Consider the following 23,839-nt stretch of genomic DNA (forward strand, 5'->3'; position numbering starts at 1 on the left):
TTGTTTGATGATTTGCCTCTGATGCTCCATGGAAATGAAAAATTGAAGAAGCAGTTGAAAAAAGTATTGAGGTTTTTGAATTTATTGTTGGAGAACACTCATGCAAAAAGCAGTGAGAACAGGAGGAATTTCTCCCTTCCCACCAGCTTTCCCATTGAGTTATGGGAATCTGGCAGGGAACATTTTAACTTCCCATCCCATCCATCGCATCGCATCGCATCGCATCCCATCCCATCCCACAGATAAAAGCTTGCTGCTGAGTAGGAGAGGGAGCAAGGGATTATGAAACTGGCTAGTTCTGAAACTCTCCCAGAACATTGGTAAAGATCAGTGATGGGATTCAAAATTTTTACTACCGGTTCTGTGGGCATGGCTTGGTGGGCATGGCATGGCTTGATGGACATGGCTTGGTGGGTGTGGCAGGGGAAGGGTACTGTAAAATCTCCATTCCCTCCTCATTCTAGGGGAAGGTTACTGCAAAATCCCCATTTCCTCCCAATCAGCTGGGATTCGGGAGGCAGAGAATAGATGGGGGCAGGGCCAGTCAGAGGTGGTATTTATCGGTTCTCCGAACTATTCAAAATTTCAGCTACCAGTTCTCCAGAACTGGTCATAACCTGCTGAATACCACCTCTGGTGAAGATCACAGGGACCACAATAGCAGCCCAGTAGCAGTCAGTTGCAATGAAGCAACCATAACTTTCCCAAATGTCATTCTTTTTAGGAGTCATGGGACCCAGATTTTGGACATAATTTAAAAGTTAGCCCATTTGTGATACCTTGATTTAAAAATTGTTGCCTTTGATCCATAGTTTCCTCCATTTAAAGGTCATGATGATGAGAGTTTTAGTAGAATGTAGATGAGTAAAACATTCTGAAGGACCAGCTTAGGGGCAGATGAAACTGGAGAAAGTCTATCTATGTAATTGCTAAGAGTTGACACTGACTTGATGACATGTAATCAATCAGGCAGTCAAGCAATCAAACAAATACTTTAGAACTGAAAACAAAAATAGAACAGTACAGTCCAAATGATATGTCAATAGATGTAATTTTTACCTCTCTCAGGTAAAAATAGTATCTTGTATTTATTTTGGGCTGCTTTTATTGTATGGAGTATCTGATTATATCTACCTCTGAAGATAACTTCTGGATAATAATGGAATCTGTAATGGTTTTTAATTATTTAGCTTAGTTAATAGCAATAGCACTTAGACTTATATACCGCTTCACAGTGCTTTACAGCCCTCTCTAAGCGGTTTACAGAGTCAGCCTATTGCCCCCAACAATCTGGGTCCTCATTTTATCCACCTTGGAAGGATGGAAAGCTGAGTCAACCTTGAGTCTTGTGAGATTCGAACTGCCAAATTACAGGCAGCCGGTAGTCAGCAAAGTAGCCTGCAGTACTGCATTCTAACCATTGCTCTCTCTAATAAATGCAGACTTGGTCGTTTCAACATCCAGTACATTATTTATCTTGTTTCAGTATTATTTATCTCCTTATGACATTTCAGTTTGTCTTAATAAAATGGCCACACAGTTAATTTTGGTTTATTTTCTTATTACACATCAAGCCTTCTTTTTTGTCTTCCATGATACTAAATAACTAAAGAAAAATTTGTAGTCTTTTTCTGGGGATGAGGCTCTGGATTTCAAATGATAGATTTCAATTACTGTAAAGTTATGATCTGCTTACAGTTATGGATGGTTGGGGAAAAAATGAAATTTAAGAAAACCTTACGTGTGCTCCAAACCAGTTTTGCAGATTTCATAAATAATGTTTAAAAATGTATTTAAAAAAAGGGGGGAAATGTATGCTGAAATGCATATTTTTAGAGGACAAAGGTTGCAGAACACAGAAAATGCATTTCCAAGCAGGAACAGATGCCATACTAAAAGATAGACATAGATAGGAACTGTTTCTGATAAATTTATAAATCATGGATTTTATGATCCTGAAATTAGTAAGCTGTAATATTTGTGATAATCAAATAGATGGATTCCTTAGTCAAGGATTCATTGCATGGCATCTCTTTTCTTCCGTGAAGGCTTCCCAGCCCTAAAGTCTTTCTCTACATGCTCAACCTTATCCAACAGTGCCCTTAAAAATGTGTTGAGATTTACAATTGCCTTCTGAAAATACTGATGTGGAAATTATTTATTTCATAGAGAACCATGTATCAAGACCATTCCTGCACAAATGTCATCTTTCTCTTTAGCCTTGCTCATAAATCATGATATAAGTTTTTAAAATGGAGGTGTTTTAGAGGGCCAGGTCCTGACTGTGCTGCCATGGCAACTAGCATTTTCTGCATATTTTGAGCAGGTACCACACAGGGAAGTTTACAGAAGGACAATTCAAGCAAAGCATCAATGAAAGATACTCTAATTAGGTTGCTCTTGGTTAAGACAAGCATTCCTTGCAGTTCAGATAGTTCTCAACTTACGACACATTGAGCTCCACACTTCTATTGTTAAGCGAGACATTGGATGGAATCCTTAGCTATCTACCACTTTGAAAACCTAATTAATTTATTAGATTTGTATCCTAGCCTACCTTCAAGAGCTTAAAGTAGTTTGCACTAGAAGACCTCCAAAGCAGTGGTGAAATCCATTTTTTTTTTACTACTGGTTCTGTGGGCGTGGCTTGGTGGGTGTGGTGAGGCTTGGTGGGCGTGGCAGGGGAAGGATACTGCAAATTCCCCATTCCCTCCCCACTCCTGGGGAGTGCAAAATCTCCATTCCCTCCCCACTCTGGGGCCAGCCAAAGGTGGTATTTGCTGGTTCTCCGAACTACTCAAAATTTCCGCTACCGGTTCTCTGAACCGCTCAAAATTTTCTGCTACCAGTTTTCTAGAACCTGTCAGAACCTGCTGGATTTCACCCCTGCTCCAAAGTCCTTTCCAACTCTGACATTCTTTTGCTAAGTGAGTCACTTGTTAAGTAAGTTTTGCCCTGTTTTATGACCTTTCTTGCCACGATTGTTAAGTGAACGGCTGCAGTTGTTAACCTAGTAACATGGCTGTTAAGTGAATTCAGCTCCCCCATTGACTTTGCTTGTAAGAAGGTTACATGATCATGAGGATGCTGTAATGGTCATAAGTGTGAAAAACGGTTGTACGTTACGTTTTTCAGTGATGTTGTAACTTTGAATGAACTGCTGTAAGTCGTGGATGACCTGTATTAGCCGTTATTAGGTCGATAACTATGTAATTAATTCTTAAGTGTGATAGATTGCTCATGAGCAGGCAGACGGATAAAGGCATCTGTAAGACTAAAAGCTTTAGTGAAAATGATGAATGTACTGAAGGCTAGTGCCCTCTTTGATAGTTTTGTCAGTGGCAACATTGCTTTTGTCAGTAGCCTCATCATTTATTTATTGTATTAGATTTTTATCCCGCCTTTATTACTTTATACGTAACTCAATGTGGTAAACATACCTAATAATGCTCCTTCCTCCTCCTATTTTCTCCATAAAAACAACTCTGTGAGGTGAGTTGGGCTGAGAGAGTGAGTGATTGGCGCAAAGTGACCCAATCAGCATTTATGTCTAGAACTCACCATTCTCCTGATGATTGGCCCAAAGTTATCTAGCCAGCTTTCTTGCCTAACATGAGACCAGAACTCATGGTCTGCTGGTTTCTAGCCTGCGGTCCAAAATGCAAGCTATATTCAAATAACATGATTACACTTAGTATATCAAAATTACTAGAAAAAAAGGATTTAAAATATTTGATTAAAAATTTGAGTGAACAATGAATTTCAACAGTAACAAAAAAAAAAAAAAGTAAAAAGAAAAATATTAATTTCCAACTAAAGCCAGAATTTGTATTGACTGATGAGCATGGAAGTTAATATGTAGCGGACTAATACTTTAATACTGGGTATCTATGTACCAAATGAGGACAAAGTATTATTTTATGAATTATTTATAGAGAGATTATGATTTCTCTTATGCAAATTTATGTTTTATGGAAAAATAGAATGTAGTGATCGCCCCCCACTGAACAGAACTTCTGAGAAAAATATTAAAATAATGCAAGACAAATTACCCCAAATTTTCTTTGATTTGATGGACAATTTAGGACGGGTTGCTATACGGAGAACCCCACCCCTCCGCCAAAAAAAAAAAAGGCAATTCAAAAGTACATACTTATTTTTCTGAAGGACGTGAATCCTTTCCAAGAATAGACATAATTTGGACTTCAAAGAACTGGGCTACTAAAGTTTCTAAAGTAGAGATATTACCAAGACATTTCTCAGACCATAATCCTGTGAGTATGGTTTCTAAAAGAAAATCTAATTACTTTAGATGGAAACTAAACAAAATATTGCTACAGAAAGAAGCAATAGTGAAGGACTGCAAAAAGATATTAAAAGATTGAAAAAAAATAATTTAGATGAAAGATTTATTTAAGATGGGTGAGATGGGTGGCAAATAAATTTAATAAATAAATTTGGGATGCAAGAAAAGATTTCATTGTATGTTATTTTATACAACATAATAGTAAACTTAAAACAAAGAGTCAAGATAAACACAAGCTATTTTTGATGAATAGAGAGAAAAGAAGACATTTCCAGAACAGGTAAGTATTTCTGAGCAAATTAAGCTTTTATGATACGTGTATATATTAAGAGCAAGAGAAATGGAAATATAAATCAATTATGTAAGGCAAAAAACTTTTGAGTTTGCAAATAAACCAGGGAAGCAGCTAACCTATAAATTGCACAAAGAAAAGAAAATTATAATGAAATTACAACAGTGAGGCAATGTATTTACAGGCAATGCCACCATACATAAAGCATTTTATGAACATTATTCCAATTTGTATAAAAAAAGTGACATCTCTAGAGAAACTAGATGGATATCTAAGGAAACAAAATTTACTGGAGAGGCAGATTATGAAGAACCTGTAACATGAAGGGGAATTTCTGAAGCTAATTCATTTGGCGTTTATAAAAAGAGTAAACCATAAAAGGTGCTGAGGCCAGATGAATTGTCAGGCTTTTATTGCAAATGTTTTGAGGATGAACTTTTGTGATCTTTACAAATGCTGATGAAATCTATCCTATAGGGAGAAATAAGCCGAGAGAGATGGAAACAGGCAATATAGCGATACTGTCAGGTGCAAAGGATCAGGACTATATGTTAAATTGCAGCACAGCAAATTTATTCAAACCTATAGACAAGAATATAGTCAACTAAAGTTCAATACTAAACTGGTGTCAGATAACGGTCAACGGAATTCAAGAAGGTAGGACTCAGACCATTTGTGGCAAAGTAAGGATTCAAAACTGATAACACATTTAACTCTGCCCACCATCTCTGCCTTCTCTTCTCCTATCTATACCCAAAGAAAGACAAGAAACACTTTGTGGCTCTCAGCACAAGAAGCATTGTATAGATGAGAAATAATGAGCAATCGTAAATGGCTAACATCATGGGACATTGGATTTTTGTTAAGCAGAAGGTAAAGTAAAATCAAGAGAAGAACTGGTGGCGTAGAAATATAATTATCAATGGCTTTCTTATTTGCAATTATTAGAAAGATTTAATGTGAACAAAATAATTATGGTTTTGAACGTTGAGCATGTGAGTTTGAAATAGAACTACGTACAAATGAAAATGATGAAAATGTAAATGCTAGAAGTTATGAACTTTTACTGAAATTTGAAAAAGAAGAAGAAGTGAAAGATAATACGATATAGTGGTCCAAACCTTTGGTTGTAATATGCAGAATTGGAAAATTGGAAAATAAGTGGTTGAAATTTACTCTCTGTTATAATCTTAAAGAGAATTTTTATAAAATGATATACCATTAGTTTACATGTCACAAGAGAAATTGTCTAGAATTTCTAAAGGGTCTTCCAATTTATTTTGGAAACGTGAGCAACATTTTATCATGCTTGGTGGACATGAAAGTAAAAAGCCTTGTATTTCTAGCTTTAATGATATTTCGTAATACAAGTTTTATATTTTTGCTTGTATTTGTTGTTTTTGTTTGATTCTTGTTCACCGCCAAGAGTTGCCTCCAGTGAAATGAACAGCTACATAAATTTGATAGATAGATCATATCTATCTATCTATCTATCTATCTATCTATCTATCTATCTATCTATCTATCATCTATCTGTCTGTCTGTCTGTCTGTCTAATCTATCATTATCTCTCTCTCTATCATCTATCTATCTATCTATCTATCTATCTATCTATCTATCTATCTATCTATCTGATGATAGATGATGGATGGAGAGAGAGAGAGAGAGAGAGAGAGAGAGAGAGAGAGAGAAGGAGAGAAGGAGAGAAGGAGAGAGAGAGAAATTTTCGATTGAAAAACACACACAGGAGTTTAATATACAATTGAGACCAGAAGATTTTCTTTTAGGATTGATGAACAAACAGTTGGACAAAAGTTATGAAGCTTTGTTTTTGTACAAGATAACTTCAGAAAAATTATTATATTTACCAAAATGGAAAGATTTGGCATTACCCACAATGGGGAATGGTTGGTGAAGATGATGGAACTAGTTGAGATGGCTAAATTGACTTGTTTGATCAGAGAAAAGACAATATTTATGTTTATTTCTGACTGGAAACCCCTTATAGACTTTTTATGTGGTGCAGAAAAAAATGAACTTATGTTTTATGATTTTCTTGATTCGATAGGATAGATTACAGGAAGAAGAAAGTTATGTTGTAACCATTGAGGAAGAGGTAAATTTATAATTGTACTTATAACAACTGTAAAGCAGACCAAAAGTTAATTCTTTGAATCTTTTTTCTTTCTTTTCAATCTTCCTTTTACGTTCCCCCCTCATTCTTGCATTTTTATCTTTTCTCCTTCATTTCTTTCTTTTTCTTTTCTTTTTCTTATATATTTTTCACACATTTATATTTTAGTATATATGTATGTAAATGTAAAACAATGAAAAATGTAAATGTGTGAAAAGGACTTCAGTGATTTGTCTCTCTCTTCCTCCCTCCCTCTCTGTGCATGTGTGAATTTGAATTCTTGGCAGAGGTGGTATTCAACAGGTTCTGACCAGTTCCAGAGAACCGGTAGCGGAAATTTTGAGTAGTTCTGAGAACCGGTAAATACCACCTCTGACTGGCCCCGCCCCAATCTATTCTCTGCCTCCCAAGTCCCAGCTGATCAGGAGGAAATGGAGATTTTACAGTATCCTTCCCCTGGAGAGGGGAGGGAATGGAGATTTTACAGTATTCTTCCCCTGCCACACCGACAGAACCGGTAGTAAAAAAAATTGAATCCCACCACTGCTTCTGGGTCTATAAAACAGTTGTACTTTAATTTTAAATGAATATTTTGGAAAGCTCGACAATTAAGTTCAGGAATCTCTCTACTTTTTAGCACAGGAGACAGATCTCCTGAGATTCCAGGACTGTTATTTTACTGTTGTAGGATATATTAAAGAAATGTGAAAACCTGTTCCGGGCCTTCGCTGTCCCTTTTAAGAATGATTGGTGCAAGGCAGGGTTGGTCTGAGTCTCCTTCACCCACTTTCTATATTCCCAGTGAAGAACAAATGTTCCATCTTTCCCACCTCCTCAAATCCACAACTAAATAGCAATAGCAATAACACTTTGACTTATATACTGCTTCATGGTGCTTTACAGCCCTCACTAAGTGGTTTACAGAGCCAGTATCTTGCTCAACAATCTGGATCCTCATTTTACCAACCTTGGAAGGAGGTCTTGGCTGCATCAACTTTGAGCTGGTCAGGATCGAACTCCTGGCAGTGAGCAGAGTCAGCCTGCAATACTGCATTCTAACCACTGCGCCACCGCGACTCCTAAATTCTTTCCGTTATCCATTAAGGGTGACTTTATCTTAAGAGATCTTCAATTTCATTCACTCATGCTACTTTCTGGGGTCAGAAGATCCTCAAGACTTGACCCTTTGCAATTGACCAGATTTTTGACACTCAGATTCTATCTCCATAACTTTCCCATTCCCATTCAATGGCTGTCTCTCTTCCACAGACGTCAACATCCTACGAAAATAGATTTTCAAATGTCACCCCTGCTTATAAGCAGTTTACAGTAAATACAGCAAAGAAGCCAAGTGTCTCGACTGCCTGCAATTGCCACTGTTTAATACTTTCAGAACTTGGTACTGATTAGAGTAAACGTCCCCATGAATTTGATTTCACAGTGGTAGGGAGGAGAACAGGTTGGAGGAGAGCCTGCCTGGACCCTTCAGATCCGTGGTGAGTACACTGAGCTTTCCTTCCACGAGTCCTGTTCTTTGACAAATGAAAAGCATTCTGAGCTTTTAAGGGGCTTAAGCACAGCCAGGGTGTTTTTCAGATGTGGCAACATCAAAATGGATAAAAGGTGGAGAGATGAAAACAATTACAAACAGTGATCAAACTGCAATTTTAAATACATTTTTAATCCAAACAGCAGGAAAAGCATGGCTCCTATTGAGTACCATTAGACTATCAATTTCAAAACAAGCCTGGAAGTTGGTTAACTTTAGTTTCATCTTTATGCAAAGTTTCTTTGATACATATGATAAGTCCTTTGGGTCTGAAGAAAACACTCTGTGCAGCTCATCTGTAGACAAGGAAATAGCTTCACAATCCCAGTCTGGAAGCACAGAGTAAAAGGTAGTCCTTGACTTAACAATGGTTTGTTTAGTGACTGTTCAAAGTTACGACAGCACCGAAAAAAAGTGACTTAAGACCATTTTTCACACTTACAGCCATTGCCGCATCCACATGGTCATGTGATCAAAATTCAAATAGTTGGCAGCTGACTCATATTTATGACGGTTGCAGTGTCCTGTGGTCATGTGATCCCCTTTTGTGACCTTCTGACGAGCAAAATCAACGGGGAAATCAGATTCACTTAACAACTGTGTGACTAACTTAACAACTGTAGAGATTCACTTAACAACGGTGGCAAGAAAGGTCGTAAAATGAGGCAAAACTCACTTAACAAGTGTCTCACTTAACATTAAAATTTTTGGGCTCAGTTGTGGTCGTAAGTCAAGGGTTACCTGTACTAGCACAAAGGTGTGTTGATCTAGCACTTTGGTACACAACCTGGCTGACCTTGCTAATCCTGGAGTACAGTGGTGATATTCAGCCGGTTTGTACTGGTTCAGGCAAACTGGTAGCAGAGATCATGGGTGTGCTTACCTGCCCACCTGCCTGGTGCTATGCTGTCCTATTTAGCCACATTTTCGAGGCTGGGCACATGTGCTGAAGGCCCACGCATGAACAAAGTGCATGCACGGAAGGCTGGGCACATGTGCGGAAGATGCGCACACGAACAAAGTGCATGAGCGGAAGGCTGGGTGCATGCGCAGAAGGCTGGGCGCATGTGTGAAAGGCATGCATGCATGCACGGGACAAACCAGTGGTAGCAATATGTGACTCTGCTGGAGTCAATTTCTTTGTCCAAAAACCCATAGTTCAAGATGATGAGAATTTGTTCAGCATCAACTGTAAATTGCTGTCTTTGTGCAACAGAAGCACACAGTCATCAGGAAAAGAGGGTTTCTTGAATGACTGTATAGAGGCCCTTCATGCCTTCAAGCAGTGAAGATCAAAGAGAGAGCTGACCAATAGGTACCTGATGTCCACTCTCTCCTTTAGATCCCAGACAGTATGTGACAACATGTAAATGAAGAACAGGTTGGGATTAGCAAACGAGCCTGCTTTGCCCTATTGTAAATAGCAAATGTAGCTGATGTATAAACCTTGTCAAGAATCTGTCATTCCATTGTAGAATAGCTGAATCAGCTTTGTAAATTTCCTCTGGCATCCATAACATCTCAGGATGATCCAGAGAACCTCCCTGTTTATAATATCAAATGCCTTTGTCAGGTCAATGAAGACAGAATAAAGAGGCTTGTTCTCTGGTATTTACAGGACTCTATCCAGATCTATATGTGGGTATATGCATAATTATGTATGTATGCATGCATGTATGTATGTATGTATTTTGTCATGTTTATGTAGTATATGTTGGAGGTGGTACCCCTTTGAGAGCTGTATGCAATGAAATTTCATTTTAATATATGCTGATTAGTGTACATTCAAAGCAGTGGTGAAATCCTCTGCGGATTGCCACTGGTTCGCTGCTCCTGCATGCACAATGCGTGCGAAATGCACAGTGACTGCGTGCATGCACAGTGTGCACCAAATGCGCACTTTGCATGGAAAAAGGAGCCATTTGAACAGTGGTGGGATTCAAGTAATTGAACAACCGGTTCTCTGCCCTAATGATTTCTACCAACAACCAGTTTGCCAAACTGCTCAGAAAGTTAAGAACAACCGGTTCTCCAGAAGTGGTACGAACTGGCTGAATCCCATCACTGCATTTGAAGGTAAGTAGAACAGCGAGGGTGGAGGGGGAACAGCTTTGCCGGGCGATTCAGGTTCTCTAGAAAGCAGGATTTCTACACAGAATCACAGCTGATTGTCGGAAATACCGGTTCAGTATTTTTTTAATACCGGTTTGCCCATACTGGTGTGAACCGGTAGCATTTTACCCCTGATTCAAAGTGACAATAAAGTTATTCTAAGTCTAAGTCTAGTTAATAACAGGGAGATATTAGAAAAGATTAACCACAGGGAAAGGCAAACGAGAGGGCCATGTGCTGTCTTGATGTAAATACTGTAAATCTGGTGCAAAAATTCCTTCATTCAACTTTTCTCAAAGGCACTTGAAAAACAAAACAATGTATTCCTGACCTACATGAAGAAAGGAGATGAAATGAGAAATGAGAAATGAGAGATAGCAGGAAAATGAGAGGATAGAGATTGGTAGGAATGTAGGAATATCGGCGAGGAAGGCATTTGACCATCTGGTGAATCTTTATTTGTGGAAAATGTTCACATGATGTGCTCACCTGAATTTAAAGCCCCAGCATTTTCTACAAATCCAAGAACCTGGTTAGGATCAAATCAAAGTAATTCCAGAATATCTTGGGGCAATTATAGATTATTCATCATGAATTGAGTTTTGTTGGACAAATCCAGAAGTCAGGGTTAATTTGGATCATAAAGACAGGAGGCTAGAGTAGCTTTGCAAAACTGGGCTGGTCTAAGCACTCTTTTTTATGGTTTTTCACTTTTCATTCCTCCATGTGGTTGTGCAAGAGAGAAAGAAAGAGAAAGAAAGTAGCAGTGGTAGAAAGGTGATAGGAATGATCCTAATTAAGCAGAGCAGATATTTTTAAAATGTAAGAAAACCACTTCTAAAAATTTGCCAAATCTAAGGAAGCTGTGACACACACCAAAAAGTAAACTTCCTATGAATTTGCCTGGCCTGCAGTGAGTATATGCTACCATGTAGACTTTGCGTTTTGGTTAGCAATAAAAAATTTGTTTGGCACTGCTTTTTTCTATTATTTTAAATTTCTCAGTGAGCCTACAGTTCTGGTATTTTGAGGAAAGGCTCTCATTCTTGCATTAACCAGGCCTGACCCTGCTTAGCTTTTTCAAGATGGCCCAAGGCCAGGTACATGTTGCCATGCGGTGCAACCTTATTGTACTGATTTGCTGTTTTCATCAGTTGTCTACTGCTGGATCCCTGTATAAATTTTCTTGAGAACAACAATAGATTTAGTCTGGTGTGCTATATGAATATAGCCATGTGGCATTTCCTTTTTCATCGTAGGAATCATAAAAAAACAGAGGATTCAACTTTTTCATCATCTGTAGTCCTAATAATATTTGCATCCTACAATTTCCTGACAGAACAATTCAGTGGTGGGTTGCTACTGGTTCGCCCCGGATTGGGCGAACAGGTAGTAGTGGTGGTGGGATGCTCTGCCCACCCGCCTTGTTCACTAATCAATTGTTCCAGGGGCGGGTTTCAAAACCTGTCACTACCGGTTCACTAGTGGGTGAACCGGTAGTGACAGGTTTTGAAACCCGCCCCTGGAACAATTGATCAGTGAACAACTTGGCTCCAGAAGCTTTTTGAGATGAGATTGGACAATCATTTATCTGAAATGGTATAGGGTTTCCTGCCTGAGTGGGGGATTAGACCAGAAGACTTCCAAGGTCCCTTCCAACTCTGCTATTCTGTTAATTTATGTAAGCGCCAGAAAGAAACATTTCATTGTCATTGGTATTTCCTCCAAAGCTGAATAGCCAAAGTGGAACAGTGAGTATAACCAGAAAATGTAGTAAGGGAAGAAAACATTGAACCTGTTCTGGCAGCTTGCTAACAAGATCTTTCTACCTGTACCTGTAAATGTTGGTTTTAATGACAAGATGCTAATGAAGAACCAGATGGAAGCCATGGATATGATCATATAGGTCAGCCTTCCTTACCTGGAGTCCCTCAGAAGTAATAGCAACATGATTTTGGGGCCGCTTTTTCTGGCTTCTATAGTTTTACAAAAAAAAAAAAAAAAAAACCCATGTCTTAAAGTACTTGATCACAAAATGGAAGCCCATACCAATCATCTGAGAATTTTGAAAGGCTCAATGGATCTTTCTCATATCTTAACAAATGTTGTGGATTGGGTTTGTTTTTTTCCTTTCCCCAGGATGCGTCAAAGAGATTGCAGTTTGTAGAAGAAAGCCAAGATTGCTATAAGAGTCTGCAGATGAGTGGACAAATTGTATCTTGTAATTCGTTTGCTCAAAGAGCAGCTGGGTCTTTGGCTATGGTACTTGCACAGCTGTTAATCCAAAATTCCAGGACTCCAGAGTATTCCTTACAAGGGGCAATTTTAATTTGGCAACTCTGCTAGAAAGTGTCCAATTTTCTTGGGGCAAGTACATCATTCTGCATGTGGACATTACAAAGCTCTGCAATTAAATGCAACCAAAATCCTGTGAAGAGTAATTGAAGAAGAATATTCAAGGCATATTTAATCTTGAAAACAGAAGACACTTCAAGTATACCAAAAAGAAGGGTCAGGCAGAAGACAGTTAAGACCCATTCTCCATCATTCTCAAGTGCTGGACACAGAATAACAAAGTTACAGGAAAGCAGGTTCCAACTGAATATTAGGAACACTTCTTAACTCTAGCAGCAATTTGGGAGAGGTGGTTTGCTGTCTTTCATTGGTGGTGTTTCACATATTGTATTTATCTGAATAGTGAGATGGGAGGCCTATAAATTTTATAAATAAATAATTGAATATTGTATCACACATATCCTACCAGTTAGAATTTAGGGAGAAGATTCCAGTGGCTCCCAACTTATGCATCCTCATAATGTTATAATAGCTACTTTCCTTCTGGCTATTGGACATGGACTTTCCTTGTGTTATTGCGGTTCAGATGAGTCAGAGGAGATGGAGTGGGGTGGGTGGGTTACCATTGGGGCCTACAGAAGGCTCTGAGGAGCAGGAGGTCTCAGAGCCAAGTGCAGAGCAGGGCCCATCTACTCGCACTCAGGCGGAGAGACAGCTGTTTTCAGGGCCTGAACTGAGTGACGGGGGGGGGGGGAACAGCTGGGGCCTGTCCCATATGCGTGTATGTGCAGAGTAGTATGGAGAGGACAGCAACGCAGGATTGAGGGCCAGCTATCCAGAAAAAGAAGGAGATGTTAACAAGTCCCTCCCTGGCTGGGATAGAAGGAGGAAGGGTATGGGAGGTATGGTTGTTGGAGGCAACCATTCCTGTTCCATAAGAGTTTCCTCCGGCGGAAGAGATTCCCTTGTCACAATCCAGGTTGGTCAGGACTCTTTGTGTTGGGATTGAGGTTCCTTGCAGGGAACTCAAAGACTGCTACAGCTTGTGAAGCACCTAAGGATGTGTGATCTGGAGCTTTGTCAGTGAATGCCATGTATTCCTGTCTTTCTAAATAAAAAAGGGGTTTCTCCTCATGAGTAGGCTGTTGAGTGGGGCTCATGAAGGCTGGGTCAGAACATGCATGTCCAAAATTTACTGTTGAATCATTAACAACCAAAATGATTTGTAGTCCAAAATCCCCTGGTATGCTAGAAAATTCTCATTTCTGCAGGTATCCCCACTTCACTGAAGCGGAAAAATGAGAGTGATCAATTGCAAAAATGTGCACATGGCTTAGTTGCATCCTCCAAGTGGTTCACAGAGATAGAACACAATTAAAAGCATTAAAATATATCATATTAATTCTTCATGCTCATAAAATAAAATCTATACAATCCAATTATCCCAAATTACACCAGAATATACGGACAGGGCTAGAAATTGGTGCTATGCATTATTTACTACTTACTTATAGTTTTTTTCACTGAATTGAACAAAGTTAACCAAGTACTTTTTGATTCAAAAGCTTAAGAAGAAAATGGGGGGTTTGAGTGGAAAATGTATGTAAAATATATATCACAATACTATAAATTCTAACGATATGTGGGAGCTTATTAGTTTTGTGATATTTTAGGTTTGTTGTTTATCCATCCATATTATGATTTTGTACCTGGTTTTCTTATTTCTACTACCTGTTTTTTAAATTCATCCAAAATGTATAACAGATGAAAAAGAAGGGCTATTTTAGCCTCCTGTCAAATGATCAGGAAATAGAGGTTTCAGTGATACAGTACTATGTTCTATATACTGCAGTGGTGAAATCCATTTTTTTTTTACTACCGGTTCTGTGGGTGTGGCTTGGTGGGTGTGGTGTGACTTGGTGGGTGTGGCTTGGTGGGCATGGCAGGGAAAGGATACTGCAAAATCTCCATTCCCACCCCACTCTGGGGCCAGCCAGATGTGGTATTTGCCGGTTCTCCAAACTGCTCAAAATTTCCGCTACCGGTTCTCGAGAACCTGTCAGAACCTGCTGGATTTCATCCACTATACTGCTTATATTATGAAGTAATAGTTTAGTGTATAGCATAGTATGTATCTGAAATACCGCTTCTCCCCAATTAAATCTACCCCTCTCGTTGGGTCAGGCAGGAGAGACATGTTGCAGGTCCTGTCTGCTAAAGAGTTTCATCTGACAGGACCTAGGAGATGAGCCATGGCACACTGTTCCCTTTCCCCCAAGGTGAGATTAGCCCCAACACTTGTGTACTTCTACAATATGAAATTATGGGATTTTCAATATGGAAGGGAGTCCCATGGTCATAGGGAGCCTGTCCACTGGCTGAATCACATGTAATAGCTTGATGTGTGACCTCTCATGACCTTGTTTATATTTATTGTAGAGTGTTTGGATAGTTAATTTTATTGCACATTGCCCAAATTCACTTCACGTGAGATGGGTGGCCATGACAAATAATTAAATAAAGTTGGGTATAGATCTAAAAAAATGTTTGTTTCAGATTGGGTAAGTGTGAGTATTGATTTATTTCATTTTAACATTGTATGTGCTTTGGTATGTTTCATGCTTGGATTATCTATTTTAATATTTAAAATTGCTTTGGTCTATGAATATAATAATAAAATGATTATTTTTCATGTAACCTAGAACATCTAAACCAAAAGAAAAAATTCCAAGTGTCAAGTGCAAGGAACTGAACAACTCCATGAATAGGTCAAAACAGTTCTTTATTGTTGATCACCTACACTACAAGAATCTTGCTAGAGTGGCTACATTCTCTTCGGAACCGATAGATAAGGCTTCATTAGTCTGGTCCATGACATTCCCCCAATGTGATTCCATACCTGAATGTTTCTTAACTTCCCCCACTCTCCTTTAGCTGGTGATTCCACCACACAAGTCAACAAAAGAGAATGAACTGGCAGTTCCAACGCCTGATTGAATAGGACTGACTGTATAGCTTTATGAAAAAAAAGATGTCTGGGAGGAAGTCCAATAAATACAGTAAATTATTCCATAATATTAGGGCCATCACTCAGAAGGTCTTCCTTCATGCCCCCATGTCCTTTACCTCCAAGAAAGAATGTTATGATCTAGAGAAGGAAAATTGTAATGGAAGCACCTTCTTTTTCTCTTATGCATCTGGGTTAGACAAAAGCATGTTGCAGCCTGTCTAGCTTTCTTCAGGTGTCATCCCACATTGTCAGGGGAGTAGAAGGAAAGACTAGGGGAGTCATTGTGAAACTAATTTCAAATGCCTGTTTCTTCCTTGGGGCATTTTAATTTGCTACTGACAATTGCTTGGTATTTTCATGAATGCAAATAGGATTAGCAGTTTAAAACTGGGAAGATAATCCCAAAGACTTTAAGACATTTGAAACACTGGATAAAATCTTGTTTTAATCATGTTAATTATGGGGAAATTATTATCCGTAGTTTACAATTACTTGCATAGAGTAATCTCATTATAGGGGCAAAAAAAGTCACAATCCAAACAGTACAAAATAAACAAACACCCAGAAGTTAGTAAGGGGATTTGAACAGTAGTTTTCAGAAATAAAGCATAATGCCCATTTCTGATGCATTAGAAATATATAAAAAATGAATTAACATTATGATGAAAAGGTTATCAAGCTGGACTACCAGTTGAAAAATTCAAATACAGGTAATCCTTGATTTACAACAGTTCATTTAATCACCATTCGAAGTTACAATAGCTCTGAAAAAAATGACTATTTTCAGTTACGACCGTTGCAACAGCCTCATGGTCATATGATCAAAATTCAAGCAGTTTGTAACTGCCTCACATTTATGACAGTTGTAGTGTGCCACTTGCCTCTTATATAACAAAGTGAAAGCAAAGAAATGTATAAATATATGCCTTGCACTTTGTTCAGGGTTCCTTCCTTCTTAGTAGGGACCTGGCTTTATTCAGCTGAATAAACACATTTTGGCTTATCAGTAAAACCTGGACTCTCTTTTATTTTACTGAGCCACACCTGTCAATCTGCATAACAAAGCTACCTCAGGGGAGTTTAACCTCATTCAGTGCTTATGATGGAGTTTCACTAGAATCAGTAGATCTTTGAGCCCACAGCCACTCCATTTTGATGAGATTGAGTCTTAATCTTTTCCTCCCCATCAGAATCAGACCCCCTCCAAGCAGCACTTTGACAACATTTCCAGAGGTTGAGATATACAGTTGACTATGATCAGGATAATGATGAAACCTGACCCAAACCAACAGATGAGTTTGCTTAGTGGTTTTACACCAATAGTTAGCAGACGGCAAAGTACTGAGCCTTGTAGCATCCCAGAATTGAGGGAAGGTGGACTCAATCTTTCAATCCCCAACTGACACTTCACTTCAGAAGGATGGCAAACTGCTGCAAAACAATGTCTCTTGCTTGCTGCAAGTCCCTTTCTCATGCTTCCTGCCTGTTATCATGTAGTCCCTTGGATCTGGAGCAGTGTTGGGTTTCAAAAATTTTTACTACCAGTTATGTGGGTGTGGCTTGGTGGGCATGGCGTGGCTTGGTGGGCCTGGCAGGGGAAGGATACTGTAAAATGTCCATTTCTACCCCAATCCAGGGGAAGGTTACTGCAAAATCCCCATTTCCTGGCGATCCTCTGGGACTTGGGAGGCAGAGAATAGATGGGGGCAGGCCCAGTCAGAATTTTTACTACCGGTTCTCCGAACTACTCAAAATTTCCGCTACCAGTTCTCCAGAACTGGTCAGAACCTGCTGAAACCCACCTCTGGTCTGTAGTTGTTTCAAATTAAAGCAAAACGTGGAAGTACCCACAGAAAAACAATACTTTGCAATAATCCTCTAGACCAGTATTTCTCATCCTCAGCAAGTTTAAGATGTGTCAACTACAACTCCCAGAATTCCCCAGCCAGCATGTTGAGGCCTACATAATTTTAAATTGCTGAAGCTGAGAAACTCTGAATCGTTCTAAATTATTCTGATAAACTCTCTCTCTCTGTCTCTGCAAATCCACACATGTAATGAATTTTAAAACTTGGTGCAATGTTCAAGGGCCTGGCCCTAAATTTTCCCCCTGAGTGCTTTGCACAATAATAAAAAGATGATTGTGTTACCTGATTATTTCTGTTGTGCTAGTGGAATATAGATCAAATGCTTTTCTTTCAGCTCATAACTAAACAATGAATTTGGCCGAAAGCAATTCATAGAAAGCAGAAAGATGAAGAAGTTTTTCTTACTGTCTCTTTTTCTCTCCTTCCAAAACATCTCTCTCTCTATCTCCCTCCCCCTCCCTTCCTCTCTCTCTCTCTCTCTCTCTCTGTCTCTGTCTCTCTGTCTGTCCCTCTCTCCCCCCATATTACAACATTAAAAGTAATAAAATCCTACAAGCATGTATATCTAATATTAATAAAAATACAAAAATATTTACACAGATGAGGGAGCAGAATATGCAGGAGGGGAGGTGGGATGTGCTATTGGTCCATCAACCATCTCCAGCATGAAACTACCCCATTGGGGCCCAAACCAATTGGCAGTGCCATGTCTTCAGGCTCTTATGGAAAGTCAGGAGAGTGAGAGTAGATCTTATTATGTGGGCCAAGATGTTCCAAAGGGCAGGAGCCAAAGTATAGAAAGCTCTTCTCCTGGAATTGTGTATGTTTAGTCTAGTGAAAAGAAGGACAAGGAGAGTCACGATAGCAATATTCCAGTATTTGAGGGGCTACCACAAAGATGAAGGGGTCAATTTATTTTCCAAGGCACCGAGACAAGAAGCAATGGATGGAACTAATCAAGGAAAGAAGAACTAAGGGGAAATTTCCTAACAAGTGAGAACAATTAACTGGTGGAACAGCTTGTCTTCAGAAGTTGTGGATGCCGCATCACTGGAGGCTTTTAAGAAGAGACTGGGCAGCCATTTGTCTGACACGATATAGGGTCTCCTGCTTGAGCAGGGGACTGGACTAGAAGACCTCCAAGGTCCCTTCCAATTGTATTATTCTATGAAAACTATGACCCCGCCAGCTGAAATTCCCTGACTGACAATGTCCGCAGCATGCCTCCTCTGCTGGCACACTAGTCCCAATGGGATGGGAGCAGTGGTGGGATTCAAATAATTTAACAATTGGTTCTCTGCCCTAATGACAGGCTGGGTGTGTGTGGCCATGGTAGGCATGGCCATGGTGGGCAAACCCAGGGGATGTGACAGGCAGTATTTGGCCTCCTGCAGCCCCCTGGGAGCAAAAATGGGCTGGGGAGGGGACGTGCCACCCCCTGCAGCCCCTTTTGGGCCTAGTAAGCCTCTCTGCAGCCTCCTGGAACCAAAAATGGGCCATGGGGGGGGCACGCTGCACCCACCCACCCCCGTGCCCCGTTTTGGGCCTAGTAGGCCTCTCTGCAGCCTCAAGGTGGCATTTAAATTCCCCAACTGATAAAGCTAAACCTTGTTTCTTTAAAAAAAATGAGAAAGCGCTGCAGATGTATCTGCTCAAAATTTATTTTAGACACAGAGACAGAAGTTGGCATGTACACTTTTATGACTACCCTGAGATTTTTTTATATATAAAAAGGGCACAATATAAATGTAGTAAAGAAAACAAAGAAAACAAATGGTTTTGGGGCTAGAGGAGTGGCAGTTTTTAAGCCACTCAGAATGATAGACTACAAATGGCTATATAAATTCTTTGCTTACTCTTGCAAGGTCTGGTTTATCCTTTCAGCTCGGGGAGAGGCCTTTCTCTCCACTTAATCTGAAGACGGGAAAGCTGCAGGACAAAAGTAGAAGGCAACAAATTTAAGAGTATTTAATTTAAGCAGTTCCCCCCCCCCTCAAATGCTTGTTTCCCCTGGGAGGAAAACCACATAAAAATCCTAAAGCCGGCATTTCATTATTCTTTTCTACTGTTTGTGTGTGTGGGGGTGGGGGTGGTGTAAGCTTTAGTGCAAAGCTGTTGTTTTAAATGGATTTTAGGCAATTGAAATCTCTCTCTCATTATTCCTCAGAGGCAAAATAGATACCTTGGGCTTCAAGGTATTAATAAAAATATCTAGCTGTTGAAGAAGAGTAAGGAGACAGAGTGCTGAAAAGCCTTAAAGGCTAACATATCAGTGAAGGTCTCCATCTAGGAAAGGAAGATTTAGATTCTTAGCTGGGGGATGGGTGGGTGGGAAGAGAATTTAAGCCAGTCTTTCTCTCTTAGGTCAACTTACTCACAGGGTGATTGTTGTGAGGCATATAGGACTAGGAATATCATCTGAGTGAAAAGTGGGATATAAATCTACTAAATAAATGACTGTCCGATGCTTACAGTATTTCTCACACTTTCACTTTTGGGAGGCAGTGTGCATCACACAGAAACATGGGCTCAGAGTTTCTGACAGCCAGCAAGTCACCTAAAACTCTTCAAAAGAGAGAGACAGAGAGATGCAAAAAACAAAAAACAGAGAACAAACTGCTCCCTGAGTTTTTCTCCTTGAAGTGCATGGCAACAGTTTGTTCACAGAGCACCTCTCTTTTCTCCTTTTTGCCTATATGTGGTAGGATTGATCATGCAGCCTTTAGAGTTTAGATGTTGGATGCCAAGTTTACATAGATAGGCGTATGAGATTATGTATTTCTCAGTTGCAAAGGCTGCTGTTTTCTTCACTTCTTAACAGTACGAGGAGTTCAAGAACAGAACCAATTATACCGAGAAATGTGGATTCCCTTTCATTGGATGTCTTTAAGTAGAGGCTGGAAAGAGGACTGGATTCCTGCACTGAGAATAAGGAGTTGTACCAGGGGTGGGTTCCAAATTTTTTTACTACCGGTTCTGTGGGCGTGGCTTGTTTGGTGTTCATGGCTTGGTGATCATGTGACTGGGTGGGTGTAGTTGGGTGGTCATGTGACTGGGTGGGTGTGGCCAACTTGATGCCACTCACGTCAAGGGTTAGGGTTTGGGTGCCTGGCCTCTCCTCACCTCAAAGGTTTCAATGAGATACAATTTCCCTGTCTATTTATTTACTACTACTGAACATCCAAAATATACTATTTAATCCTATGTATATATGCCATATGTTACATACTATAGGCACACAAAAAGATACATTATCTACTATATATCCTGTATGTATATGTACACACCCACTCAGACACACATAGAGCTCTTCTAAAACTATACACATTCAACCTCACTTACATTTGGAAAAACACACCCAGAGTCCACTTTCTGCCACACTATAACTTCTGTACATTTAGAACATTACTCACGCCTTCAGGTGTTCTTCCCTAGCTTGCACATGACTGTTAGAGCCAGGAGAGGTCATGGTTTGAGTAAAATGTGGTGAAACTCACTTAAGAACGCTCTTGCTTAGCAACCAAAATTTTGGGCTCAATTGTGGTCGTAAATCAAGAATTATCTCTGCCTTCCTCTGCATGGGAGCCTTATTATAGTAAACTCCTTCTCCTTTCTGGCAATTTTCCTCTCTATTAGAGGCACCAAAATAATCCAGACGATATAAGGTTTCCTGCTGGAGCAGGGGGTTGGACTAGATGGCCTCCAAGGTCCTTTCCAGCCCTAGATTGCTGTCCTGTTTCAAAGCGTCTTTTGATGCCGCGTCTAGTGCCAGGGTTTATGGTCCTTCTTTCCCTCTCTCCCTTTCTTTCTTTTTCTTTCTTTCTTTCTTTCTTTCTTTCTTTCTTTCTTTCTTTCTTTCTTTCTTTCTTTCTTTCTTTCTTTCTTGTCTCTCTCTCTTTCTTTTCTCTCTCTCTCTCTCATGTTTTAGGAATCACATCTAAAGGACCTCTAGAAGTCTTGTTCAAAACTGATTGTACTCCATGACAAAAGCTTTAGTTCAGATTCGTTAACTTGACTATAAATTTTAGAGAATTTAGGGGTTTCTTTTAAGAATGGGGAAATAAGCAAAACAATATAGTAGAGAAAGGAAGGAAGGAAGGAAGGAAGGAAGAAAAGAAAGAAAGGTGTCCAGTTCTTAATATTTGAGTGTACAGTATCTTCTTAATAAACATATTAGTAATAATGTATTAGAATATATCCTTTCTCCCTCCCTCCCTCCCTTCCTTCCTAAAAGTTTTTTGGGACCACATGCAATTCTTCCTTCCTTCCTTCCTGCCCTCCCCTCTCATTCCCATCTCCTTCCTTCCATCCATCCTTCCATCTCATCCCCAGCTCCCTCCCTCCCCTCCTCTCTCATTCCCTATTGCAGTATATTATGTCCCATTCAGCAAAAGTCTTAATACATTGGCTTTGAATAATCTTATTGTTACGGTTAGGGTTTTATGTTATAAATATTAGAAGTAGTATTAAATGCTTGTCATCACCTGGGAGGGGTGGAAACAGGGACATGCCGGACGGCTGCCATCTCCTCTGGATCTGCAGGCTGGGCTCTCAACAGCTGATCGGTGCTGATGCAAAGGGGAAGAGGCTGAGCTGGAGCCGAGACTGCTGCTCTGCTGCGGCAGAAGGAAGAAAGCAAGTGGGGGTGGTGCTCCGGATTGGAGGGTGTCCCGGGCAAACTCCAAGTGGCGGGGGGGGGGGGGGCTGCAAACCTGGCAGCTTCAGAACTGGTTCGGGGGCGTGGCCAGCCAGCCATTACTACCGGTTCTGTGACCGATGACAAATTTTTACTACCGGTTCTCCCGAACCGGTGCAAACCGGGAGCAATCCACCATTGAGTTGTACTCGGTGTCACCTTCCAATTCGCAATTTGAATAATTTTTTAAAGAAATGCACTTTCAACTCCAGTGCTCCAGATTCTGTCCATTAAGGAGTGTCATCTGATGGGATCTCGGAAGCATATTTTCTCTGTCACAGCACTCCCCGAGACATAACTGCCTAGTTGTAGAAAAGAAAATAACTGAATGCAGTATAAAACTGAAGGCTAGAACAAATAATCTCTCATCCGCCCTTTTTGTCCTGGTTGCAGAAAATTATTGTGGAAGATATTCATAGGGTGGTCCTAATGTAGTGTTTCCTAATGGGCTTTTAATTGGTCCTGAATTCCATCCAATGTTTGCAAAGGAGCAGCTGGAGATCCTTAATTCATGTCCCCATTTGGCGCCTTGTGATGTCTTGGTACAGGACCCTCATTTAGCCCAAGAGTTGAAGTCATTTGGATGCAGGGCCACATAATCTCAACCTTTGGTTTCCCACCATACATCCTTATTAATGCAGAATTAATGTGACATCCTTGCTAATTGATGTAATCAAGTACTGGTATCCATGGAAAATATCTAAAAAGATTATATATCTATAATGGTTTATGTAATCCAAACCATTGCTTGTGCAGTTCAGAAAATATATTTCTGGCATTCAGATGTATCTTAAAAAATTCTAATAAAATATAGTTCACACTCCTTGGGTGAAAAGCCTGTTATACTATGAAGTAGCCAATATCTTCAGTAAGCTTTAGATATGAGATGTTTCCCAGGTAAAATTTCATGTCCTTACGACCTTACGATGATGTATAAAGCCTTTGAAACTTTGATTCAAAATGATTTATTGTCTGTTTCCATAGATCTTCAACAGATATTTTTTGCAGGAGAGACCATGGATGTGTCCGGAGTCAACAATTCTCTATTTTTTATGGTGGGACTTCTACTCTTACAATTTAATAAAGGGCTGATAGTATCTCTGCCCAGGCTAGTGGTTCAAGTCTTGACACTGGGTTTTTTTTTTGTTTTTGTTTTTTATTTAGCTTGGAACAGTATTATTTTTAGCCCTGCCATCAAAATGCTGACACATTCCAATCTATAGAAATCTGCATGGCAAATCATGGCAAATCTGCAACACATCCAGCCTCAGAGACAGGAAAACTAGTGTACATACCAAATATATTCATTAGAAGAGTATGCATGCACATTTGCATGTAGAGCTTTAAAAAAAAAAGAATTCACAAGTTGATGCAGTAGTTGGTAATTTCCAAAACAACCTTAAATTACAATGTTCAAGATGAAATCCGAAGTACTGGAAATTTCCTATCAGGGCCTTAATAGTTTAGGTTCAAGTTATCTATGAACATGTTTACTTATATATTGTTCTCAATGATTATTAAAATCAGCATAAGTATCCTGTTTTCAGCTATCTAGTGATGATCTTTGGCTAATTATT

General features: G+C 39.6%; 1 long non-coding RNA gene across 1 annotated transcript in view; it reads left to right on the plus strand.

Annotated features, from left to right (window-relative positions):
• The window catches only part of LOC117677519 (uncharacterized), a 44,502-nt gene extending 21,138 nt beyond the window's left edge, over positions 1-23,364 (plus strand). Inside the window, exon 4 of the long non-coding RNA XR_004594802.3 lies at positions 23,247-23,364. This is a non-coding gene — a long non-coding RNA (uncharacterized LOC117677519). The remainder of the gene's footprint in view (positions 1-23,246) is intronic.
• Positions 23,365-23,839: the final 475 nt, after the last annotated feature.

This window comes from Pantherophis guttatus, chromosome 1 (genome assembly GCF_059756535.1).
Source record: "Pantherophis guttatus breed Tessera chromosome 1, ASM5975653v1, whole genome shotgun sequence".
NCBI classification, from domain to species: domain Eukaryota; kingdom Metazoa; phylum Chordata; class Lepidosauria; order Squamata; family Colubridae; genus Pantherophis; species Pantherophis guttatus.